This window comes from Macrobrachium rosenbergii, chromosome 7, assembly GCF_040412425.1.
Source record: "Macrobrachium rosenbergii isolate ZJJX-2024 chromosome 7, ASM4041242v1, whole genome shotgun sequence".
NCBI lineage: Eukaryota > Metazoa > Arthropoda > Malacostraca > Decapoda > Palaemonidae > Macrobrachium > Macrobrachium rosenbergii.
In genome coordinates, this window is record NC_089747.1 from 32656198 (window position 1) to 32678255 (window position 22058).

Here is a 22058-nt window from a genome sequence, read left to right on the forward strand (position 1 = left end):
ACATACCGGGTTAATAAAACCCCTGGGGGTCACTGTGTAGGAAAGATTGTTGTGACTTTTTTTCCTGTGACTTTTTTCCTGCGATTTTTTTTTACCCGGATTCTGCTGTGGCGTACCTCTTTGCCCAGTTTCTGAACAGTGAAGCGGAAAAAAAATCAGGTTCGAAAGCGGAAAAAAATGAGGTTAAAAAAAATCAGGTTCGAAAGCCCACCTCCATCACTTCAGTCTTAGATTGTATGTCCCTCCTAGCGCCCGTTCAAAATAGATTGTGACATTTGCATTTAAAAGGACATCTTGGCCATGTGTGGAGAAAAGAGCTCTTGGACATTTCGATTTTATATTTTATTTTTTGTCATGTCTAGCCGAACTTGGTATGCTATACACAGATTTTTTTTTTTTTTTGCTCCCATTAGCATTGTCATAACTAAAATTTATACCTCAAAATTGATCAGCGATTGCAATAGCTCACTTAAACATCAATGTAATTAACATTAAGCGAAGGTGGTTTTACTGTAGTATGTACTAATAATACAATATAACCAAGTTGCGGTAACTCAGTAATGTAATGTATCCACGGCACTGAAGATCGTGTTTCATACGTCAAAAGCACCAATTGCCGTATTACAGTCGTCGTCATTTTAAATGTAAGCATACAGCGTCTCTCTCGCCCTCCCCTTAAATTGAGTGACAGTGTTTGATTCACTAGGCATGGGCGCGTTATCCGTTAGGCCTCGGTTGAGCTAAATAGTGAATTCGGTACTTATTTGTTAGTCAGCAGTTATTGCCCTCAGTTGAGAGAGAGAGAGAGAGAGAGAGAGAGAGAGAGAGAGAGAGAGAGAGGGGTATGAAGAGAAAAAATGAGACTTGACTTGTCTCCAATACCCCAGCTAAATGTATGCTATGAAGCCCAAAGGGCCTCGACGAGGTAATCCTGTTCTCACCGGGAGTGAAATTATTCGTAAGTGCTCTCTCCCAGACGTTCGCAAAACAAGTGTGTGTGTGTGTGTGTGTGTGTGTAATGTAGCTATTAAAAAACTGCCATTTTTTATGTTAAAAACTACTAAAATGTCGCTAGGTAAAGCCCACAAGTCTCAAGAGACCTTCATGTTGTCCTTGGGTCTGGAATTATCCTGTGGCTAAATGCTACTTCTTTTAGGCCGAATAGCGTACAGATGTTAAATGTAACTCTATATATATATATGTATATATATTTATTTGTTATTTTAGATGCCTGATGATGGGGTGTGTTGGAACCTCGAAACTAGTCGCAATAATGAATGTTTCCTCAAGTACTGGTCTACCTATTCCTTATTCGACTCCACTTTCCACGGAATTCTTCTATATATTGCATCTATATATATATATATATATATATATATATATATATATATATATATATATATATATATATATATATATATATATATATATATATACTGTATATATTATATATATATATTATTTATTTATGTATTTATTTATTATATATATCTTTTATTTTGGAAACAATTTTAACTGTACTACCGTTGCTTTGTTCCTAAAGCCTTTTGAAAACATTCTTATTCTGTAATATGTTTTTGTATGAATTTTTTTTGTGCAAATTTTCATCATCTGCTGTCTTGGACGGAGTAACGTGATTCCACTTGGTAATGGAATCATCTCGTCTCTAATTTGTATACTTTTGAAATATTGGTTTTGTATTTTCATCTACATTCCTCAAGTTCAAGAACATTTTGTATCTTGAACCACATTTTTAAGTTATCTTTATTACTTTTTTCTTTTAAACTTTATTACTTTTTTCTTTTAAACTACATTTTAAGTTTTTTCTGATTTCCTTAGTATGATTGACATTTAATTCCGTTTTTATAAAATTTCTGTTACCCTTAACTACGTTGATTTTCAGTTATATTATCACATAATTTTCCTTGACTTTTTACTAGACACTGATAGGAAAACTTGTGGCCGCTGCCTCTTACATTCCCCCCTGTGGAAATCAACAATTCTAGGACAGCTGCACTCAAGGATGGTTTCCTCTCGTTGAGTGCCAGCCTTTGGAATTCTGTTTCCACTTCCTTTTTTCCCATTGCGATAATCGTCTTCCATGTTCCAGGTGGGGGGTCGATGATAGTGGGTGTTGAAGAAATGATAGTCAGGTTTGTTTAGGTTGGATGAAATTATTTAGGTTGCCTGTTCCTTCGGCCTCCACATGATATTAAATAGAATGTAATCATTCTACCATTCCTCCAAATTTGTAAAGAAAAAAAAAAGTAAAATACACAAAAATTTATAAAATTCTCCAGTACCAGGATATTTAACTTCAGAATGAAAACGACAGTAGACCCCGACAACACTAATTATAAATTCAGCGAATCTGCGTTTATCGAGAAACATGAATCCGCCTTGTTTACAAATGCCTCAAGGTTGGCCTTCGACTCTTGTCACAAAGAGTAACCAAGAAAAGAAAGCGCTTTTGGAGAAGTGATGAAGAAAGTCCAAAAATCAGGGGAAAAGTTTTTTAGAAGTGGAAAAAACGCCCCCAGTTTTTTTTTTTAAGATGTGAAGATAAAAGTGCTTTTGAGGAATTCAAAAAGAAACTGGGTAGAAAACGCTTTTCCAAGACTTTGAAACTTGACAGGAAATGCTTTCAAACAAGAATATTGTAGCCCTTTTAATAGTACACGATTCATTTTCGACTAATGCCAATTATCTAGGATATTTGTCAGCAGAAGTAAGTAATGTCCCTATAACCCAAGTGGTGGTTAGTATTTTTTGCAAAAAATTCACTTTGTTTCATATACACGCTTATATAACACGTTTTGCCTCGTACTCAAACAAGCATTCACAACTAAGTTTCTCTCTCTCTCTCTCTCTCTCTCTCTCTCTCTCTCTCTCTCTCTCTCTCTCTCTCTCTCTCTCACACACACACACACACACACACACACACACACACACACACACACACACACACACACACACACACACACACACACACAATCGTCGCTCGCTCTCACGGTCTCTCTAGCAAATGTTCTTTTGTCACACACACATACAAATATATCTTACTTTTCATGACCGCATTATACGTCTTTTTACACATTGTGGGAATTGTAGAAAACCTGCAAAATAGTCTTCCACATCAGAACGACGTTAATTTTAATTATGAATAACATATATCATCGTTTACAGAATGATTGATCAACACTTATTTTTGAAGTCTTATGCCGAAGTTCTGAGAAATTTCCAAGAGCGGCCTTAGTCGTTTTCAGGTTTTTAATGCTGCTTTGGGCAAGCAGGTTTTAAGAGAGGGGCCTCCCTTGGCAGACCGCAGACCCTGACGTGCCTGCATACACTTGAAGCCTTTAAAAACTCAGGGGATATATATATATATATATATATATATATATATATATATATATATATAATATATATATATATATATATATATATATATATATATGTATGTATGTATGTATGTATGTATGTATGTATGTATTATACATGTGTATGTGATATGAGCCTAGCATATATCCTGTACATGGAAAGTCTCACCTTTTCCTTTCTGTTAGAGAGAGAGAAAGGTGTGAGGGCTCTGAATGCTAAGAAGGTAGTAAGATTACTGCGGTCACCCATGTTGCATCCACGCCTTTTACTCATTGATGGGCAGACAATTACGGACTTAATTATTTCCTAGAATTTCTAACGTCCTTTGATTATGGATTTTTACCTGATAACGCGATTCAGTATAGTCAGTTTTCCAGTTGACTGATTAGACTGAAGCGCTTGTCTTCGTGTAAGGTGATTTTTAAGTATAATTGCGGCAAACGATGCCATTCAACGTTGCTGGAAATTGCATCGTCAGCTTTTGCTATTTTTAGGAAGAGGAAGAAGGAAAACAGCCGAAGCAAAGGGAAGTAAATGCATTAAGAAATGTTGCAACTTGCAAAAAAAAAAAAAGGCCAGAGGTAAAACTCGAGAGGTTGATGGAGGGGTTAAGGGGGAGAGAAAGAAGGAATGATGGAAGTGAAGACCTCTGGTGCACACACAACTACCAACCTAATAAGACAGAATACCTCCTCGGAGGACCGGTTTTTCAGGTCAAGTTGCCTTGGTTGGCGGCGAGTGGCAACTGCGCAGAGTGGTTACGGCAACTCGAGTTGGCGGGATTCAAGGTTAGCGATTGCCCGAGGCGGGTCTATCCTGCACGTACATTGCTGCTTTATGTGATCTTTTCCTCGATGATTATTTTTCATTTCGATTTCTATTGGTTGTCTGTAACCGACTGTCACTTTGCCTGAATTTGTATTTTATCATTATGAGTTAACATCTGTACACTCCTCATTAATAGTGCCTTTCGGTATTAAACAACGAAGTGATCGTTGCAACTTGACTCCCTCCAAAAGTATTTGATGACGCAAGTAGTACATACGTACACGCGCGCGCACATAGATACACACACACAGACACACACACACCCAAACTTGCTTCTTTACACCTTTCAGCGTTTTCGCTTGATAAGGAAACTGCGGAGATTAGAAGGCATTTATTCGAACACTGCAGTCTGTCCCTGTTACTGCCTGCTTTAAAAATATCCTAAAGACGCCTTTTAAAGGTTTTGAAGCGGTATAGAGATTTACTTTCCGCTTGAATCTCGTGCACGATTATTTAAGGGAAAATAAAACTCTTAACACTGAATAATTTTACGCATTCAGAATGTATTGCGGTTTTTATTATATTTCTCTATAGCATCAACATTGTCCAATGGGGTGTTTAGGCATATGTCCTTGAAAATTCCAATTTTGCGTATGGTTCATGAGTCAAAAATAATTACCTCTAATAATAGTGATTCATATTGCTAATAATAATAATAATAATAATAATAATAATAATAATAATAGTGAATGATATATACCAATGGTAATCAATGATTGACAGAAAATGGCCAAGACAGAGGCCTCGTTGGAGTAGAGGGTCAAAGAGGACTGTGGCGCTAATAGATGGTGAAAGCGTAAGAAGAAAGTTAGACTTCATAACTGTCTCAACAGAGCCATATTATCTTCATAAGCAGAGTACCTGTGCCTTCAAAATGACGCCAGTATCTAAGTAATTTCATAGTTGCATTGTATTTATGATATATCAAGTGCTGCTCTGCATTTCCTTGATGATGATGATGATGATGATGATGATGATGATGATTATTATTATTATTATTATTATTATTATTATTATTATTATTATTATTATTATTAACTGGGAAGAAAGTGTCCAGAACGGAGGTCTCTGGAGACATTCTGAGAGAGACAGTTTGTGGTCTTCATGAAGAGATATGGAGGTGCCAGGAATAGAATATTGTTACACGGTATAGGCTAACCCGCATAGGTGCAAACACACCGTAAGCAGTGATGGTCGACGCAGCTACTCTATAACGAATTAATACATTCGTAAGTATAGAGGGCTCATCCAACCCCTCTGAAGGATTTGTCTAAAAAATCGTTAGTTATTTTTATTCTTTATGGTTCACTCAACGCCCCCAAAAATGAAACGTGCAATTCAGATTAGAAATTTCTCAGGATGATTGTGCAACCACCACAAACCCTTCTCCCCAATGATCGAGTTTCTGCTCAACTATTTTTTTCTCCAATCGCCTAGGGAATGTTGTCCTTAAACGAAGCTTGCCTAGAGATAAGTCACCAAGGTTCGGTTTTTTAATAAGTATGAACGGCAATTACTATAAATAATAAACAGCCAGAAGACCCCCATCCCGTCTTGAAAGAATGGCAGGTACTAGACTGAGATAATCTCGCACTGTAGCTATTGCAAGACCTATTTAGGACATTTTTTGTTTTGTTAGTTGTCGTGCCAGTCCCATTAACGCATAGCCAAAATTTGCAGAGCAGTTTTAGCAGGATAAGAAATGCTCTGCCAAAGCCACACAGACTGCATTCGTCAGTCAAAAGAATTTTATAAAAGTGGCTTTTCATTTGCAGTTATCTGATTAAATGCTGAATTATGGACAAAACATCATGTACATTAAAAAAATCGTTAGCATTAAACACTTAAAAACCTTAGTAATGGCTGTCTATGCATATATAATGAAAAATTTAAATTTTCACTCATGACTAACACATGTGTGTGTCTAGAGACCTTGTGTACTTACGGTGCTCCGCTCTTTTTCCATTCTTTGTGTAAGATTAAACACCTTACCTTTGTCTCATCTGGATTTTCAACTGGTAATCCTTTTACCAACATCTGAGCATCTCGTCACTTTTATCCTTTCAGCACTAGCTACTATTAACATTCTGCATTTTCTTTAGAGATAAGGTAAGAAGTTCTTCTAATGTGTAATCAGAGGATTCTATCAATAGCGCCTTCCTTGTCCTTTCTAAGTTCCTGCCCCTTGAGGTTAACTCATCTCATTCCTTTCACTGGTGGTGACTTAACTGGTCTCGCCTGGACTTCACAGTGTGGTTGTCTCAAGTTCAACCTTGCTCATTGCTTGGTAGATTTCACTGGAAAACACAGCCCTACTAATCCTCTGAGCCATGGATACAGGGTTTTAGGGGGCCTATAGGCTATCTGCTAAGTCATCAGCAGCCACTGCTTAGTTTTATTAGGTTCTAGTTTGGGTGGAGAGGGCAGTTATGGGCATTGGTCTTATGTTCTGTGTTTAGCTAGGTCTTTCCACAGCATTTTTATAGAGGTGTCTTCCTCCACCTTAGAACATAGCCAAACGGCTACATTTCTTCCGTTCTCTGAACTGGATTTTTAATGATCAGCCTCTGTATCGTGTTCCTCATGTGGGAGGGATGAGCCATGGTTCCTCTTAGTGTGCCCTGCTTGACACACTAGGTAATTAATTTCAAAGTTTTTTCCCAGTATCTCTTTGGCCCCGGCTTCATTCTTACGAGCTTCTTGGCTGCATTATTGTAGCACTTATTTTCCTCGTTCTCTACATAACCAATTTGATTAGTTGATCATAATCATTAATAACTTTAATGTGGAAACTCTACCCTCCTCGTTTCCCAGATCATATAAAGCTTTAAGTTTTCTCATAGGTCAAAGGCCTGTGGGATCGGCAATCTGATGTTTTCGTTTTGCTGGTGCCTTGGGATAAGTAGTGTGGCCTAGCCCAAAGTTAAGTAGATGACCCACGTCTTGAAAGGTGTTAGATTATATGAATTAGAGAAAATATGTGTATGAGATTTCCAGAGATGAGCGGTAGAGAGAGATCATCAAATTGTGCAATCAGTGATTTGATAATTTCCTGATATTAAATGAGAAGTTGTCTGTCAAGTGTTACGAGAAAGCTTGAGGTGAAGTGAGCAGTCTTTTCCTTTGTTCAGAAGAGCAGTGAATAAACAGTACAATTTGAAAAGACAAAGTGCTTGCATTACAGTGGAGAGAGATGATGTAGAAAAAAGATAACTTTATCGTAAATAAGATGAATTTCCCACTGTGCAGTCCTGCTGAGAAGGGAACGAGGTAAAACACCCCAAACATTCCAGACATGACGAATGAGTCCAGTGTATATCTATAGTGATCTAAGAAGAGACAATATTAACAAATGCTTTTCTGGAAGTATTTAGTCTATCAGTCTCTCTCTGACGCACAGAAAATAACAGTACATCACTGTACCTGTGTTGGTTCTTTCCTGCAGCATTTTCAAAGTGCCAAATTCTTCCACAAAGTTGAATACAGTATTTCTTTGATGATTATGCCAAATGTTTCTTGTCCTGCCACAGTTGAAATCTTGTTCTGAAGTCAACAAATTTGCCAAAATAGTGATTTATGATTTAGACCACTGATACAAGCTTTCTTGTTTGTTCATCTTTTATAAATTTTAATTCAAGAAGAAACAAGTCTTAAAGTACTTACTGTCTGGGTCTCCCGAGTGCATGCTACTCATTCTGTTTAAGGTGCCCTAATGTTACACTGCTCAGTACCTCATGTCTTTAATCCTCTTCCTGTAAGACAGTGAGAAAGTTGATAACCTGACATGCTAAGGTTGTCCGTGGTCAATAAATACTAGAGGTTGTGAAGCTAATTTAAAGTGTGAATTTTATTTCATCTTTTTCCACAGACAGCATTTATGGAGTGGTTGTGATATTTTACTATATTTTTTGTCTTGTTTTTTGTTCGTAAATTTAATATCTTAGATATCATTTTTAAAATTTATTTATGAGTATTGTAAGCTTTCCAACTTCACTGCCAAACCCAGGTTTAGCCACCAGATTCGGCAGCCTCTCAGAGTGTTGTCACTGGCTACTGATCACCTGCAGCTACCAAGTGGCATGCAGACTGTAATAAAACAGGTCAGATCCCACCAACAAAGTCAGTTGTTTTTCTGCAGCCTGAATATAAGTTTCCTTACGCTGGTGATCTTGGAGCACCCTAGTAGACCAGCATGGTTCTTACACCTAACAACTGGAAACTAACAAAAGTCATAAAAGGCACTAGCAAACCAAATACAGCCTCTCAGCTGGTTTTGCTTATTCCGTGAGCAGAAGGTCGTCCACTACCAGCATGGTTTTTGCCTCAGATTGCATAATTCATGAACTACAGCCATAACCACCATTACGAAAAGCCACTAACAGACCAGATATCCTGTCCTAGCTCGGGTTTACTCCCCTTTTAAAGCCCAAGGTCATCCTCGGTATACCTAGCATGGATATCACATGAAACCATGCAGTTCACAGACTTACTATGGCCACACTTCCTGACATAAAAAAGCCACTAACAGATTGAATGTGGGGTCACAGCTTTCTGGCTTTACTTTCTTGAGAGTTTATGATTGCCTCAATAGCACAGTAGACCGAACTTGGTTCTCACACATAACCTGGAGCAACTATGATGGACTAACTACAACCTTGCCTACTAGCATAAGACAATTGGGTAAGGAAGCCTCAAGAATGTGTTAGACAGTGAACAAGCAAATATGAATGCCGCAAACCTCCATCTATTCCCCTTCTCAGTGACCGAACCATCAGTCTAGTTCCAAATGTCACAAGTTCATTGGAGAAGGCAGGCTGTACTGGCATGTCCAGCTAGTATGAGCCCACTCCCAGGGAGTGGGTTCATATGCCAATATCAGGGGCTGATACTTCGTTATTTGCACTGGCAAAACTGGTGAAAACTAAATAGAAATACTGTACATTGAAACCCAGTGTGTAAACCCAGTCAAGTTGCAGAAACTAACTATGAAATGTTGAAAAATGACAAGGTATATTGTGGTAATGTCTGATGGTACAACTTCATATTTCCATACGAATCCAGAGATAAATGTTTAAGTAGTTCACAGATATCACTTAGAAATACAGTATACAAAGAAATGTTGATACAGCAGTAATTACACTTAGACTTGGTTTGCCACAGATTATGTTCAGATCCAAATATTTACTCAAACAAATCTTGAGAATCTTGTCCACAGATTGACCACAGAGGATAAAATGAGACTGAGAGTCAGGTAAAGATCTGGGAAAGACATCTGTAAATTCTGAAGATTCCCAAATAAGGTCACAAACATTTCTCAAATAAAGTGATCAGGTAACCCATATTACAGTTAAAAATCAAAGTACTGACATACTGTGATCCAACTAAACAAAATACTACATTAATCCAAGTAAATGCAAATATAAAATGATATATAGACATTTTACAGCCCACAGACTAGAATGTCCTTGAGGCAATCGCAGAGTCCCTCTTCCTCCAGATGTTACGCTGGCTCAACACCCAAGACAAAATGATCTCATACAGTGACCTGAACAAGTTCTTTACATCTGAGTTCTCCTAGCCACAGCCCCCTTGACTTGGTGAGAGGGTCTTGAACCTTGGAATCTGTTCCTGGGTTTGAACCCGAGAGTCTTAAATATCATTATGTTAGTTTGGCTTAATTTTTGTGGAATTTTCCACTTTTGGTAAAATTTATAGGACCTGATAAATAGGAAAAGACATCACAGCAGGGACTGGGTTTATATGCGAAGCTAAATAGTGGGAACTGTGTAGGATCAACTACTCAATAATGTTTGGACCTGAGAGATATCAGACTGATAGCTCAAGGTGGAACTATTCTGCAAAGCTGGACCATGGATTCCAGGGGGGTCTGGTTCTGGGGGTAGGACTCCCGGCATTCAATCTGGTTTGCCATAATACGATTAGGGTGGGGATGATTGTATTCTCATAATACTCTCAGTCGCAACAAGAGGGTTTGGCTTACACTTGGGCCACTCTAATTGTGTTGTGCCATCCCCTGTGAGGTAGAGTAGGAGGAGAACATTTGAGAGTAGGCTGTCACTTGTGCCATTGGTGGAAGAATGAACTCCATGAAAGGCTGATGATACCTTTTTAAAGGTTTTCAGGTTTAATTTTCCCTTTTTATTTTGTTCAATCTTTATGACTAGTAGAAATAAAGAATCGAGTACCCCTAGGCCCTCTGTTGATACCATTTTGGCACAGATGATGACCACTGCAACCTCCGCTGACAACCTTTGTTTGGAAAAGGCTAGGAAACCTTCTAGTGTAATTACTCTGGAACCGTATGCACCAGCACAGAGCAAAAGGAAATTGACAAGAAATATATGTGAAATAGGGCGAGGAATATTTGAAACCTCTTATGATAAATATTTGACTTTTAATCTGGAAGGTTCTAGTTGTGATATTTTTAATGTGTACAGAGACATTGTGAAATGTTGCAGCCAAGAGCCTAAGATATCATCTGGAGGTCGAGGAAAAATGACACTTGAATTGGCCTCAGCAAAAGAAAGTGAAAAATTAAAAGCATTATCACATCTCAGAAGAGTTAAAGTAGACTGATGATGTAATCGGAGGAGAAGCTGGTAGAAGAATTAAAAGATCAAGGTGTGATAATAATTTAAAAAATGAAGACAAAGATATATGGAGCCTTAGTTCCACTTCCAGATTTAATTATTACATTCAATTCTACTCGATTGCCTAATATAATAAAAGCATCCTGGTTACGTTTTAAGGTTAAGTAATATATCCCAAGACCGAGGAGATGCTTTCATTGTCAAGAATTTGGACAAGGCAAGCCTGCCACTTGTGTTAAATGTAGTGAACCAGAGCATGGTGTATGTAATAAAGAAGCATGATGTATACATTGTGGACAATCATCCATCATCTTCACTTAATCATGGAAAAAATGTAAATGCTACCAGAGGTAATGTAAATAGAAGGCTGCACCAGTGATTTCTGGTGCTCCTGCCTCTTCAGAGGCTGCGCCAGTAATTTCTGGCACTCCTGCCTCTTTGGAGGCTGTACTCCTGCCTCTTTGGAGGCTGTGCCAGTAATTTCTGGTGCCCCTGCCTCTTCAGAGGCTGTGCCAGTGATTTTTTTGGGTGTTCCTGCCTCTTCAGAGGCTGCACCAGTAATTTCTGGCGCTCCTGCCTCTCTGGAGGCTCCACCAGCTATGCCTGTTTGCCGACCTTTTTGGAGGCTGCGCCAGCTGTGGCTGGCACCTTGCCTCCTTTGAAGGCATCACTAGTTATATGTGGTGTGTCAGCCTCTTTGGAGGCTGCACCAGCTGTAGCTGGCACACTGGCCTCTTTGGAGGCTTCATTATCTATGTCTGGTGTAAGTGTCCTTCTGGAGCCTACACCAACCGTGACTGGTGCTTCTGATGCTATGGAGGATACACCAGTTTTCTCTGACCCTCACACCCCTCCTCAGGCAGCGCCAGCTTTGTCTGGGGTTCTTGAGATTGATAACCTTCTGCAAAGGAAGGCAGCCAGAAATAATCAGTCTCCTGGAAAAAAGCAGAAGCAAGGCAGTAAGCTGAAAGCAATTAGAGGAGGCTCCAGTTTAACAGCCTCAGAAGCAAATTAGAATTCATTAATTTTCTCCAGTGGAACTGTTAGGGATTGAGAGCAAAATGGTAAGAGCTAAGGCTGCTTATTTCAAAGGTATATTCATGTAGAATATTGAATACTCTAACAGTAAGGCTACTTCACTCACCTGTATCTACCAGTTCCAGCCTATGATGGATCAATCTTCTTACTGCCAGTAGGTAGAGAAGAAAGGGGAAAGGGAAAAGGAAAAAGACCAGCCATCTGAATCATTCTCACTTTCATACCATCATCTTAGGCAAGATACAAACTGTCTCGCTAGGGGCACTGGATGAGCTACTGTCGACCCCTGGTATTCGCGGGTGATGCGCACCACTAAAATCCGCGAATACGTAAAACCCCTCAAAAAACGTTTACAACTGCCTAATTTGATAGTTCAAAACACCGAAAAACTCTCTAAAAATGCTTTTACCTGAATATTTTAATAGTTTTATCACAAAAAGTGCATTTAGTCATGAAAATTATATGAAAATGCAGTAATTTGTGGAAATTTCTCTATGAAAAATACTGTGAATAAGCGAATTTTCTGTGAATAATGTGTATATATGTTCCACAGAGAAATCCATAAATAGGTGAGGCCGTGAATAGGCAGGGGTTGACTGTAAACAACTTGTTGAGCAGCCACCACTGTAACCAAGGAAAAAGTGTCCAAGGACCTGTGGGCAATGTCCTCAGATAAAAGGATGTGAAGGTGGTTTGGTGAAGCCAAGAACCCACATTCAAAATCCTAGGAACAGATAAGTACTTCTTGAATGCCAAGGAGGAACATAGTCCTCTGTTGTGTGCTCTTGCATGCACAGTATTGGCAGTAGAAATTGATGAAGAGCTGTAGGCATGTCTAATCACTTCACATAGCCAAAAGGAAATGGTATTCTTGGACACTTCTTTCTTGTTCCGGCCTGTGCTAAAAAAGCCTTCAGCACCCAGGGCTGAGGTGTAGAGTCCTTTTCAGATAGCTACGCAGTGTCCTGACAGGACATAGTAGTAACTCATTTGGATCATCGTCAACAAAATCCCCAAGGGAAGGGATGGAAAAGGAAACAAATCTGTCATCATGGACAGAGGGGTTTTGAGTCTTAGCAACAAATTCAAAGGCTACGAACCCCCAGTCCCTGGTATGTTTAACATCAAAAGTCAGACCATGGAGTTTGCCCACTCTCTTTGATGAAGCCAAGGCTAGAAGAAAAACAGTCTTGAAGGTCAAGTTTCTGTCAGATGACTGTCACAATGGTTTGTATGGCCCTCGAGTGAGACTGCTTAGCACCAGAGTCAGATCCCAAGTAGGTGGTTTAAGTTCTCTAGGAGAACAAGACTGTTCAAAACTTTTGAGCAGCATAGAGATTTCCCAAGAAGAAGTCCGGTTCATATCTTTCAGACAAAGAACTAACCCCAAGGCAGCCCTGTAACCCTTAATGGCAGAAACAGAAAGGTGTTTTTCTGTTCAGAGAAAGATCAGGAAATCAGCTATCTGTTGAATAGATATACCAAGTGGAGAGAAACCCTGTCGATGACACCAATCACAGTAGATGGCCCATTTTCTCTGATACACGGCTGAGGAAGATCTGAGGCATCCCGACATCTCTGTTGCTGCTCTGTGAGAAAAGCCTCTTGCTCACATGAGATACTGGATAGTCTCCAGCTGTGAAGAGATAGGGACCCTACCGATCGATAACATCTCTCTACGTGAGGTTGAATCCGGGAACCATTCTGCTTGAGGCCACAAAGGATCTACTAAGGTCATCCTGAGATTCTGAGAACTCATTACTCTGTTCAGGACATGATGGATCAGGCAAAAGGAGGGGAATGCATAGACTTCCAGATTGTCCCAGGGATGCTGAAGGGCGTCCTCTGCCATGGCAAAGAAATCTGGAACTACTGAAAAGTAGACCTCTAGCTTCCTGTTGAACCTTGTTGCGAAGAGGTCTATCATTGGTTTCTCCTACAGATGAAAAAGCCTGTCTGCTATATCCTGATGCAAAGACCACTCTGTCCCTAGAACTTGACCCTGATGACTTTGCTTGTCGGCCACTACATTCCTCTTGCCTGGAATGTATCTGGCTGTGACGTCCACTGAGTTGTCGATCGCCCATGATGCAATTGAACTGTCCTCTTGTGAAGTTGATGTGACACTAGCCCCCCACTGTTTGTTCATGTACACTACCACAGTAGTGTTGTCTGACATTAGAACAATGGAGTGCCCATCACTCTTTCCTGAAACTCTTGAAGTGCTTGGAAGGCTGCTTTCAACTTTAGCACATTGATGTGACGTTGCCTGTCCTGAAGACTCCATACTCTGGAAGTCAGGTCTTCTAGGTGTGCTCCCCAACCCTTGTAAGAGGTGTCAGAGAACAGAAGCTCTGGAGGGGGTGAATGAAGAGGCACTACCACTGTCAAGTTTTAGTCGTTCAACCACCACAGAAGATTGCTTCTTACTTCTTTCGACAGAGGGACCTGAAGCTTAGGAGAGTCCCTTGCTGAGGACCAGAATTCTTTGAGCCTCCATTGAAAGAATCAAAGATGTAGACGGCCATGAGGAACCAGCTTCCCCAGTGACGTAAAAAGGCCTAGAACTACTTGCCACTGCCGTGCTGGTTGTTTCTGTTCGGACAGGAAGGAGCAAGCCACTGTCCTGCACTTATTGATCCTTTGGGCTGGTGGGAAAACTCTCGATGAGGCTGTGTCTATGACCATTCCCAGGTAAAGAATCCTTTGACTGGGCTGAAGATTGGACTTTAACAAAAGGACTAAGCTGAAGATTGGACTTTAACAAATTTATCATGATACCTAAGCCAAGATAGAATTTAGAAGACAGTCCGTCTGAAATTATCTTCTCCCGAGAGTTCACTAAGACCAGCCAGTCGTTGTGATATCTTAGGAGGAGAATGCCCTGTGCATGAGCCCATGTTGATACTAAGGTGAAAACTCTTGTAAACACCTGGGGAGCTGTTGTTAGGCTGAAGCAAAGGACTTTGAACTGGAACACCAGTTCTCCAAGACTGAAGCGAAGAAACTTCGGGGAAGAGGGATGGATTGGGATCTGGAAGTAAGCGTCCTTCAAATCTATTGTGAGCATGTAGTCGTTGTGTCTGATAGCCGCTAGGACTGTTCAAGGAGTCTCTATCCTGAACTTGGTCTTCCTGATGAAGAGGTTCAAAGTTGAAATGTCTATCACTGGTCTCCAATCGCCAGTGACTTTGGGGAGTAGAAAGATTTGACTGTAAAAACCTGGGGAAGGATGTTTGACTTGCTATATTGCTCCTTTCTCCTCATCTTCCTCGCTTCCTGTAGGAGAGCTAAGTGCTTTGGAGGGTCTTGGGTGTAAGTGAGCTGAAAGAGAGGACGATTGGAGAAGGGAGGGGCGAAGCCGAAAGGTAGTAGATATCCTACCCGAAGGACGTCTACCACCCATGGCTCCGCCCCGAAATGCTACCAAGTAACCCAATGGCTCGCCAGGCATCCCCCAACTGGTGGCAAAGAGTGGGGATGGGCTCCCACTCTACTGTCTACTTCCTATGGCCCTGGTTCTACCTCCTCGTCCTGGCCTGGAAAAGTGGGGCTGAAAGGGACTTTGCTGGGAAGGTTTCTTTGCTGTTGACAAAGCAGGTTGAGAAGGCTTGCTTGCGGGAGTTGGTCTTGAAGGCTTCTTGGTAGGAGGTTGAGGTTTCTGTCTTAGGGAGTTAGAGTGAGAGGAACCAGTTGATTTTGTCACTGCTTGCTGAATGAGACAGTCGTTATTATTGGCTCGACACCTATCAATAGCCATCTCTAGCTGATCCCTAGGGAAAAGCAGCTGGGAGTCTAGGATATCATCATTTCTCAAGGATAGCAAGGAGTCAACATTGACAGACCGAGCCACCTTGGAGAGGGCTGCGGCCCTCCTCATAAGCAGTAGATTAACCCATAGGTTAGCCCTCAAGTGGGTAAGGTATGAAATGGCCTTAGCACCAGATTGTAACAACCTGATGTAAGATGCACTATTAGCTGTATTTCTTGACGAAGAAAAGGAAATTCTGGCCATTGCTGTTGACCACAAATCGAGCCAAGAGACATTCTGGAAGGCACAAGAGGCAGTCGACTCCAAAGTTGCTGCTTATTGAAAAGGAAGGGAAGGACCTTCTGCCCTAACTGAATGACATCTATTTAGAAGAGGCACAAGAGGAGTCACATAAAACCTTTTATACGAGGAAGTGGAGGAGGAAGAAGCTTGAATGACCTGCCAGAATGAAGAGTTACCCAGGCCCGAAATCAAGGCATTGACTCGATTTAGGACAGAGTCATCATGGCTTGAGCAAGATAACTCAAAAGATGTTTTAGAGTCCTTCTTCGGTCCTAGCAAAGCTTCTATACCTTTAGGGACACTCGCAGGAGCCACAGTTTTCTTAGAAAGATATTGAACTCACAAATGAGATCAATAACCTCTGCATTGGAAGTATAAAACTCCTAATTCTCCATGTACTCCAATTCCTGGTCATGAGGATCCCTGTCTGCCTCTTCCAATGGATCCAAAGGGTTTAGCACTGGGGCATAAGATCTATCAGGCCCTAACACTTTTGTGGGAGTTGGAACGTCTTTTGATGCAGTGGGATGTGAAGTGTCTCGATCACTAGTTCGAGACGCAGAAATTCTCTCTCCGCATGGAAGGGGAAGTCACATCTGCTAACGTCGGCCATGGCCTCTCCTTGGAGATCTCGATGAGGAATGTCGTCGAGGAGAAGAATGGCGAGATTGCATGCCCGACTCACCTGGTGTAGAAGTGTGGCCATTTCCATCCACACGGCCATGCCTATCCCCACAGCCATGCCTATCACCATGACTGTGCCTATCCTCATGTCCACTTCTGTTTTCATGGCCGTGCCTATCTACATGTCCATGTATAAAGCATGCAGAACGAATGATTAATAAAACCATAATAAAAATAGATGAATGGACCTCATCTGTAGGCTTTAGGTTATCCATAGAAAAAACTCAAGCTGTCATGTTTTATAAAAATAAAAACTGAAAAAAAGGTGAAGAAATAGAATTGAAAATCAGAAACCATAATATACCAATTAACCAAACTACAAAATTTTTGGGATTAGTATTTGATGCACACCTGAATTGGAAAGCCCATATAACTTACATAAAATCAAAATGCAAAAGGGCGCTAAGTCTAATTAAAAACTATCACACACAAATTGGGGAGCTGATAGACATACTCTTACCATACTGTATAAAGCAACAGTGTTATCAATCATTGACTACGGAAGTGAAGTATATGGTTCAGCGTCAGAAGCAGCACTGAAAATATTAGATCCAATTCACAATGAAGGACTAAGAATATGTACAGGAGCATTTAGATCCTCACCAGTCTCCTCAGTACAAGTCGAATGTAGCGAACTGCCATTGTTCCTCCATAGAGAGTTCATAACAATGAAAAGTGCATTAAGAATCAAGGCAAGTGATTCACCAACAAAAAATCTCTTTGAGCTAAGAGATATATTTATAAACAATCATCCACCTCCTTTCCCAATTAGAGCTAATAGATTGTTTGAATCACTGAATATAGATATACAAGTACCTCCAACAGTGAAGTTACCACCCCATTGGACTATGAATAAAATAAGGACTTGCACTCAGTTGAAATATTTATCAAAAAGTTCCTCATATACCCCAGAACACCATAGACAAAAAACCATAGATCATATAAGACGAAAGCATTCGCATTACGCGATTTATACAGATGGGTCTAAATCCCAACATGGAGTAGGATATGCAGCTATATCCCAGAACAAGTCATATCAGTTATCTTTGCCTAATAATGCCTCAGTCTTCACAGTAGAGTTATGTGCAATCGCAGTAGCCATCAAAATTATAAAGCAAGTAACATTCAATAATTTTGTTATTTTTAGCGACTCAAGAAGCGCTATAGAAGCCGTTCAAGGTTACTAAAAAAATAATATTGTACAGGAAATTAAATATGAACTCCACAAATTGTATAATGATGGAAAAATATTGAAATATATTTGTTGGATCCCTGCCCATGTAGGGATTAAAGGAAATGAGGAAGCTGATAAAGCAGCTAAAGAAGCAGTCTGCATGGCAAGAACAAATATAAAAATCCCAATTAGTGATTACATAATGGATATAAAAACAATCATTATAAATAAATGGCAAAACATATGGAACGAGGAACCTATAAATAATAAGTTGAAACATAAAATCCAGCATTGGAAAATGGAGCTCATCATGTCAGAGAGAGAGACAAACACATGTAATTCTGACGCGTCTGCGAATAGGCCATACTTGTTTGACACATGGACACTTGATGAACAGTCCATGTGGCCCGCCTCCCGAATTCCCAAAATGCAAAGTGTTGATAACAGTCAAGCGTGTTGTGCGACTGTCCAAAATATAATCAACAGCGAGTATCAACCTTTGGAAATAAATCAATGGGGGAAATTTTATCAGAATCTTATACATTTTCAGTCGTCCCAATTTTATCTTTCATTAAGAAGTGTAACTTGATAGACAAAATATAAATCCAAGTAAATAATGAAAATACAGAAGCCTGTAGGGCGTTTAAGAAAAAAAAAAATTTGTAATTCTGAATTTTAATTTTAGATTTTTATGAAATTTTATTTTATTCTTTTTAATCTTTAATTTTTTTTTGTATGCATGGAAACAAGCAAGTGTATTTATTGTATACATGCGTTTCAGAGTAAAGCATATTTGTTATACAGTTTTTTTCTTTTAAACTTCATTTTCATTTATTCATCATCATGCGAATGACCTGTTTGGTCCCAGTTCTAGGCCTATGGCCTAGACCTGGCATTTCATCCTAATCCTTCGGGCCAGCCCTATAAGAGCTGATTAGTCAGCTCAGTGGTCTGGTTAAACTATTTTAATAATAATAAAAAACATGTCCATGTCTGTGAGAATCATAGGGAAATCATGACCTTTCTTTGGTGAACGTGACTTAGAATGGAGGTAAGATGTATGTCCAGAAGGCTTGAGGACTGACGGGACTTCTGGAACAACAGACATGGGGACGAGAATGTGAAAGAACGTCCCTAGCAGTAGGACGTGAAGGAGAACGATGAGGAGACAAAGTCCATAGATGAGAACACGGACATGACGAATTCGGGACGTGTGAGGGTGGAATTATAGAAGAATCCACCACTCAAGAGATCTTTTCTCTGAACTTGCACAGGACGAACTGGTGAAGATGGAATCACTGTAGCTTTCCTCTTGGAATGAGATTCTTGAAAGCAAGAGGCGGATGGACGAGGCACATCACCGATGGGAACACGTATACATACGGGAGAGTCATGGACGTGGTCTGAAGACAATGGAGAAATGTAGATGGTCCTTTGCTTCTTGGGGCGAGGATCAGCGACGAAGTCTTAAATCCTCCAACATCTGATGGGAGAAGAACAAACAGGAGGAGGAAGAAGAGGGAGATCTATGTTGTTTCTTCTTCAGAACACATCTGTACTTCTCTCAAAACACTGAGTCAGCTCTGTCAAACACAGCCTGAATGAGAGAGTCCACAGATGGAGCAGCGGCAGGTGACATCATTACAGAAACCAATGACAGCTGTGATGTCACAGGAGCAGACGAACTCTGTACAGGAGCTGGGATAGCTATTGGTACGGGAACTGCGGCTGAGCAGGAAACCCAAGAAGCTGTAGCCTTAATGGGAGGTGAGACCCAGCAGAGTGAAGGCCAGGAGGGCTGGGAACTGTCATGGCGGCCAACACTGGAAAGAGAGAAGACATGAAGTGGGATAATAGGCCATCTAAGGTTGGTACCCCTGATAGGCCTAACAAGGCCCAAACCTCAGAAATCTTCTGTGCACCCGAACCTGAAACAGATGATAGAACAACAAGATGGTGCTGCCTCCACCCTCCTCATGGGGGACTTCCCACCTGAGAAAGATGGGGCAGCATGAAGAATAACATCTCCTGACCCCTCTCCCAAAACTTCCAAGGACGAGGCAATGGAAGAATGGAAAGGGGTAAAATCTTCCATGGAAGAAGAAGCAACTGGAGAAGATCTGGACAAGGAAGAAGCAGAACAATGAGGAGCTTGAGAAACATCCATTGAAGGAGGAGAGAACCCTTCCCAAGATGGCGTCTCCGTCTTCCTCTGATGCTGCTTCTTCTTGGCAAAGATCCTCCATTGCTCAGGAGACCAAGAACGACACTCAGGGCAAGGGTTAGTTATGTTACAAGAATTAGATCTGCATCTACTAGTACACACAGAATGGGGATCGGTCTCAAAGGAAGCAAGAAAAAATGAACTAGGGTAGTTTAAGGGTAGTTTGCTACACTGGGACATTTCCTCTGAGATGAGTTTTGGGACTGCATTATCAAAAGCCAAAACACACAGTATATCACTATAACACAAAATTCAAACCAAGGAAACACAGGCAAGGAAGGAAAAACCGGCTTTAGGGAGGAGAGCAAAAAGTATGTCGTCCTCTTTAGGTGGTAAGAAGAAAACTGAATACGTCATGGGGTTGGAGATTAGGTCGCAGTCTGCTTCCTCCCTCATCCCTGCGACTAATGCCACCAATTCCTTGCGTAAACAATTCCCATTGTTTTTTACCAGTCTCCAGGTGGTGCCAGAAGATTTATCCCAATGTTAAGACCCAGGTTTGTTCTGCATATGAACAATATACAGTATGCTCTCTATCTGCCACCTAGTTAAGTCTTCCCCATTGATGAATTTAAATCTCTCATTCAGCAGCTACCATGTCCCTTTGTTATTCTGGAAGATATGAATACAGTAGTAGAAACCCTCTCTGGGGTGACATCGTCACCAATCAAGAGGAAGTTGCCTTTGTTCCATTAAAGAAAGTGAAATTGTGGGGATCCTCAGCATGGGGGAGCCTACACATTTTCATATTCAAATAGGCACATTATGAGCAATTGATTTATCTATATGCAGTGATGACTGCCTTATTGATTTTAATCAAATCAACCTAAATGGAACATTGGTAAAGCTGAATGGGCCGAGCCGGTTGAGCTTCAGACTGTCACTCGATGGGCCAGAGTTCAATTCCCGCGGCCGGCTGATGAAGAGTTAGAGGAATTTATTTCTGGTGATAGAAATTAATTTCTCGCTATAATGTGGTTTGGATTCCACAATAAGCTGTAGGTCCCGTTGCTAAGTAACCAATTGGTTCTTGGCCACGTAAAATAAGTCTAATCCTTCGGGCCAGCCCTAGGAGAGCTGTTAATCAGCTCAGTGGTCTGGTAAAACTAAGGTATACTTAATTTTTTTTGAATGGGCAACATTCCAGGAATGCAACTCAGTAAATGATTCGGCTGATGACTTTCCATGTGTAGATGATGCTCTTGACCTCTTGAATACAATTCTATTTTTGGCTGGTCTTCAGTCAATACGTAGGACTTCAGGCATATTTATCCACCAAACAGTTCCTAGGTGGACTTGTAAATTCCAGGAAACTCATAGAACCATGAGATCAGCTTTCACCAGGTATCGCAGATGAAAATGTGAGTACAGTATTACCGTATTGAATTTTGAAAAGCAAGAGCTCATTTCCGCTTGGAAATTAAAAAGGCATGAAAGGAATCTTGGACAATTTTTGTATCTTCACAAAATTTGAAAACAGCCCTGACTTTAATTTGGAAGAGTTGGAAAAATAGCCGGCAAATTTACTCCTTGTCAACTTCCAGTTATCAAGATCAGTGTTTATGAGGTAGCAGATACTGGGTTAGTGGCAAATGAGTTTGCTAAACATTTTGCTAATGTTGCAAAGAAAAATTATGACTGACCCTATTCTGCTCAAAGAGGGCGAATGGAATAGGTTGAAATGAATTTTAATATATCAAGGAATGAACGATACAATGTACCTTTTACTATGAGAGAATTTGAATCATCCTTAAGAAATGTAGTGAATCAGTTCCTGGACTGGATGATATAACATATTCAGTAATTAAGCATACCCCCAAAAATACCTGATTTTTCATATTAATTCTTAGCAACAGAATTTGCCGAGAACTTCTCTTCCCTAAGCTTTGTGAGATGTTAAAATTATTGCCATATGTGAAACCAGGGAAAGACCCCTTCAAGACAGAGAATTATCAACCTATTGCACTGACATCATGTTTGTGTAAGATCATGGAAAAAATGGTACTTGGAATGTGGCAAATAAGCCACCTGCTCAGTGTGGTTTTCGAAGTATGCACTCCACAC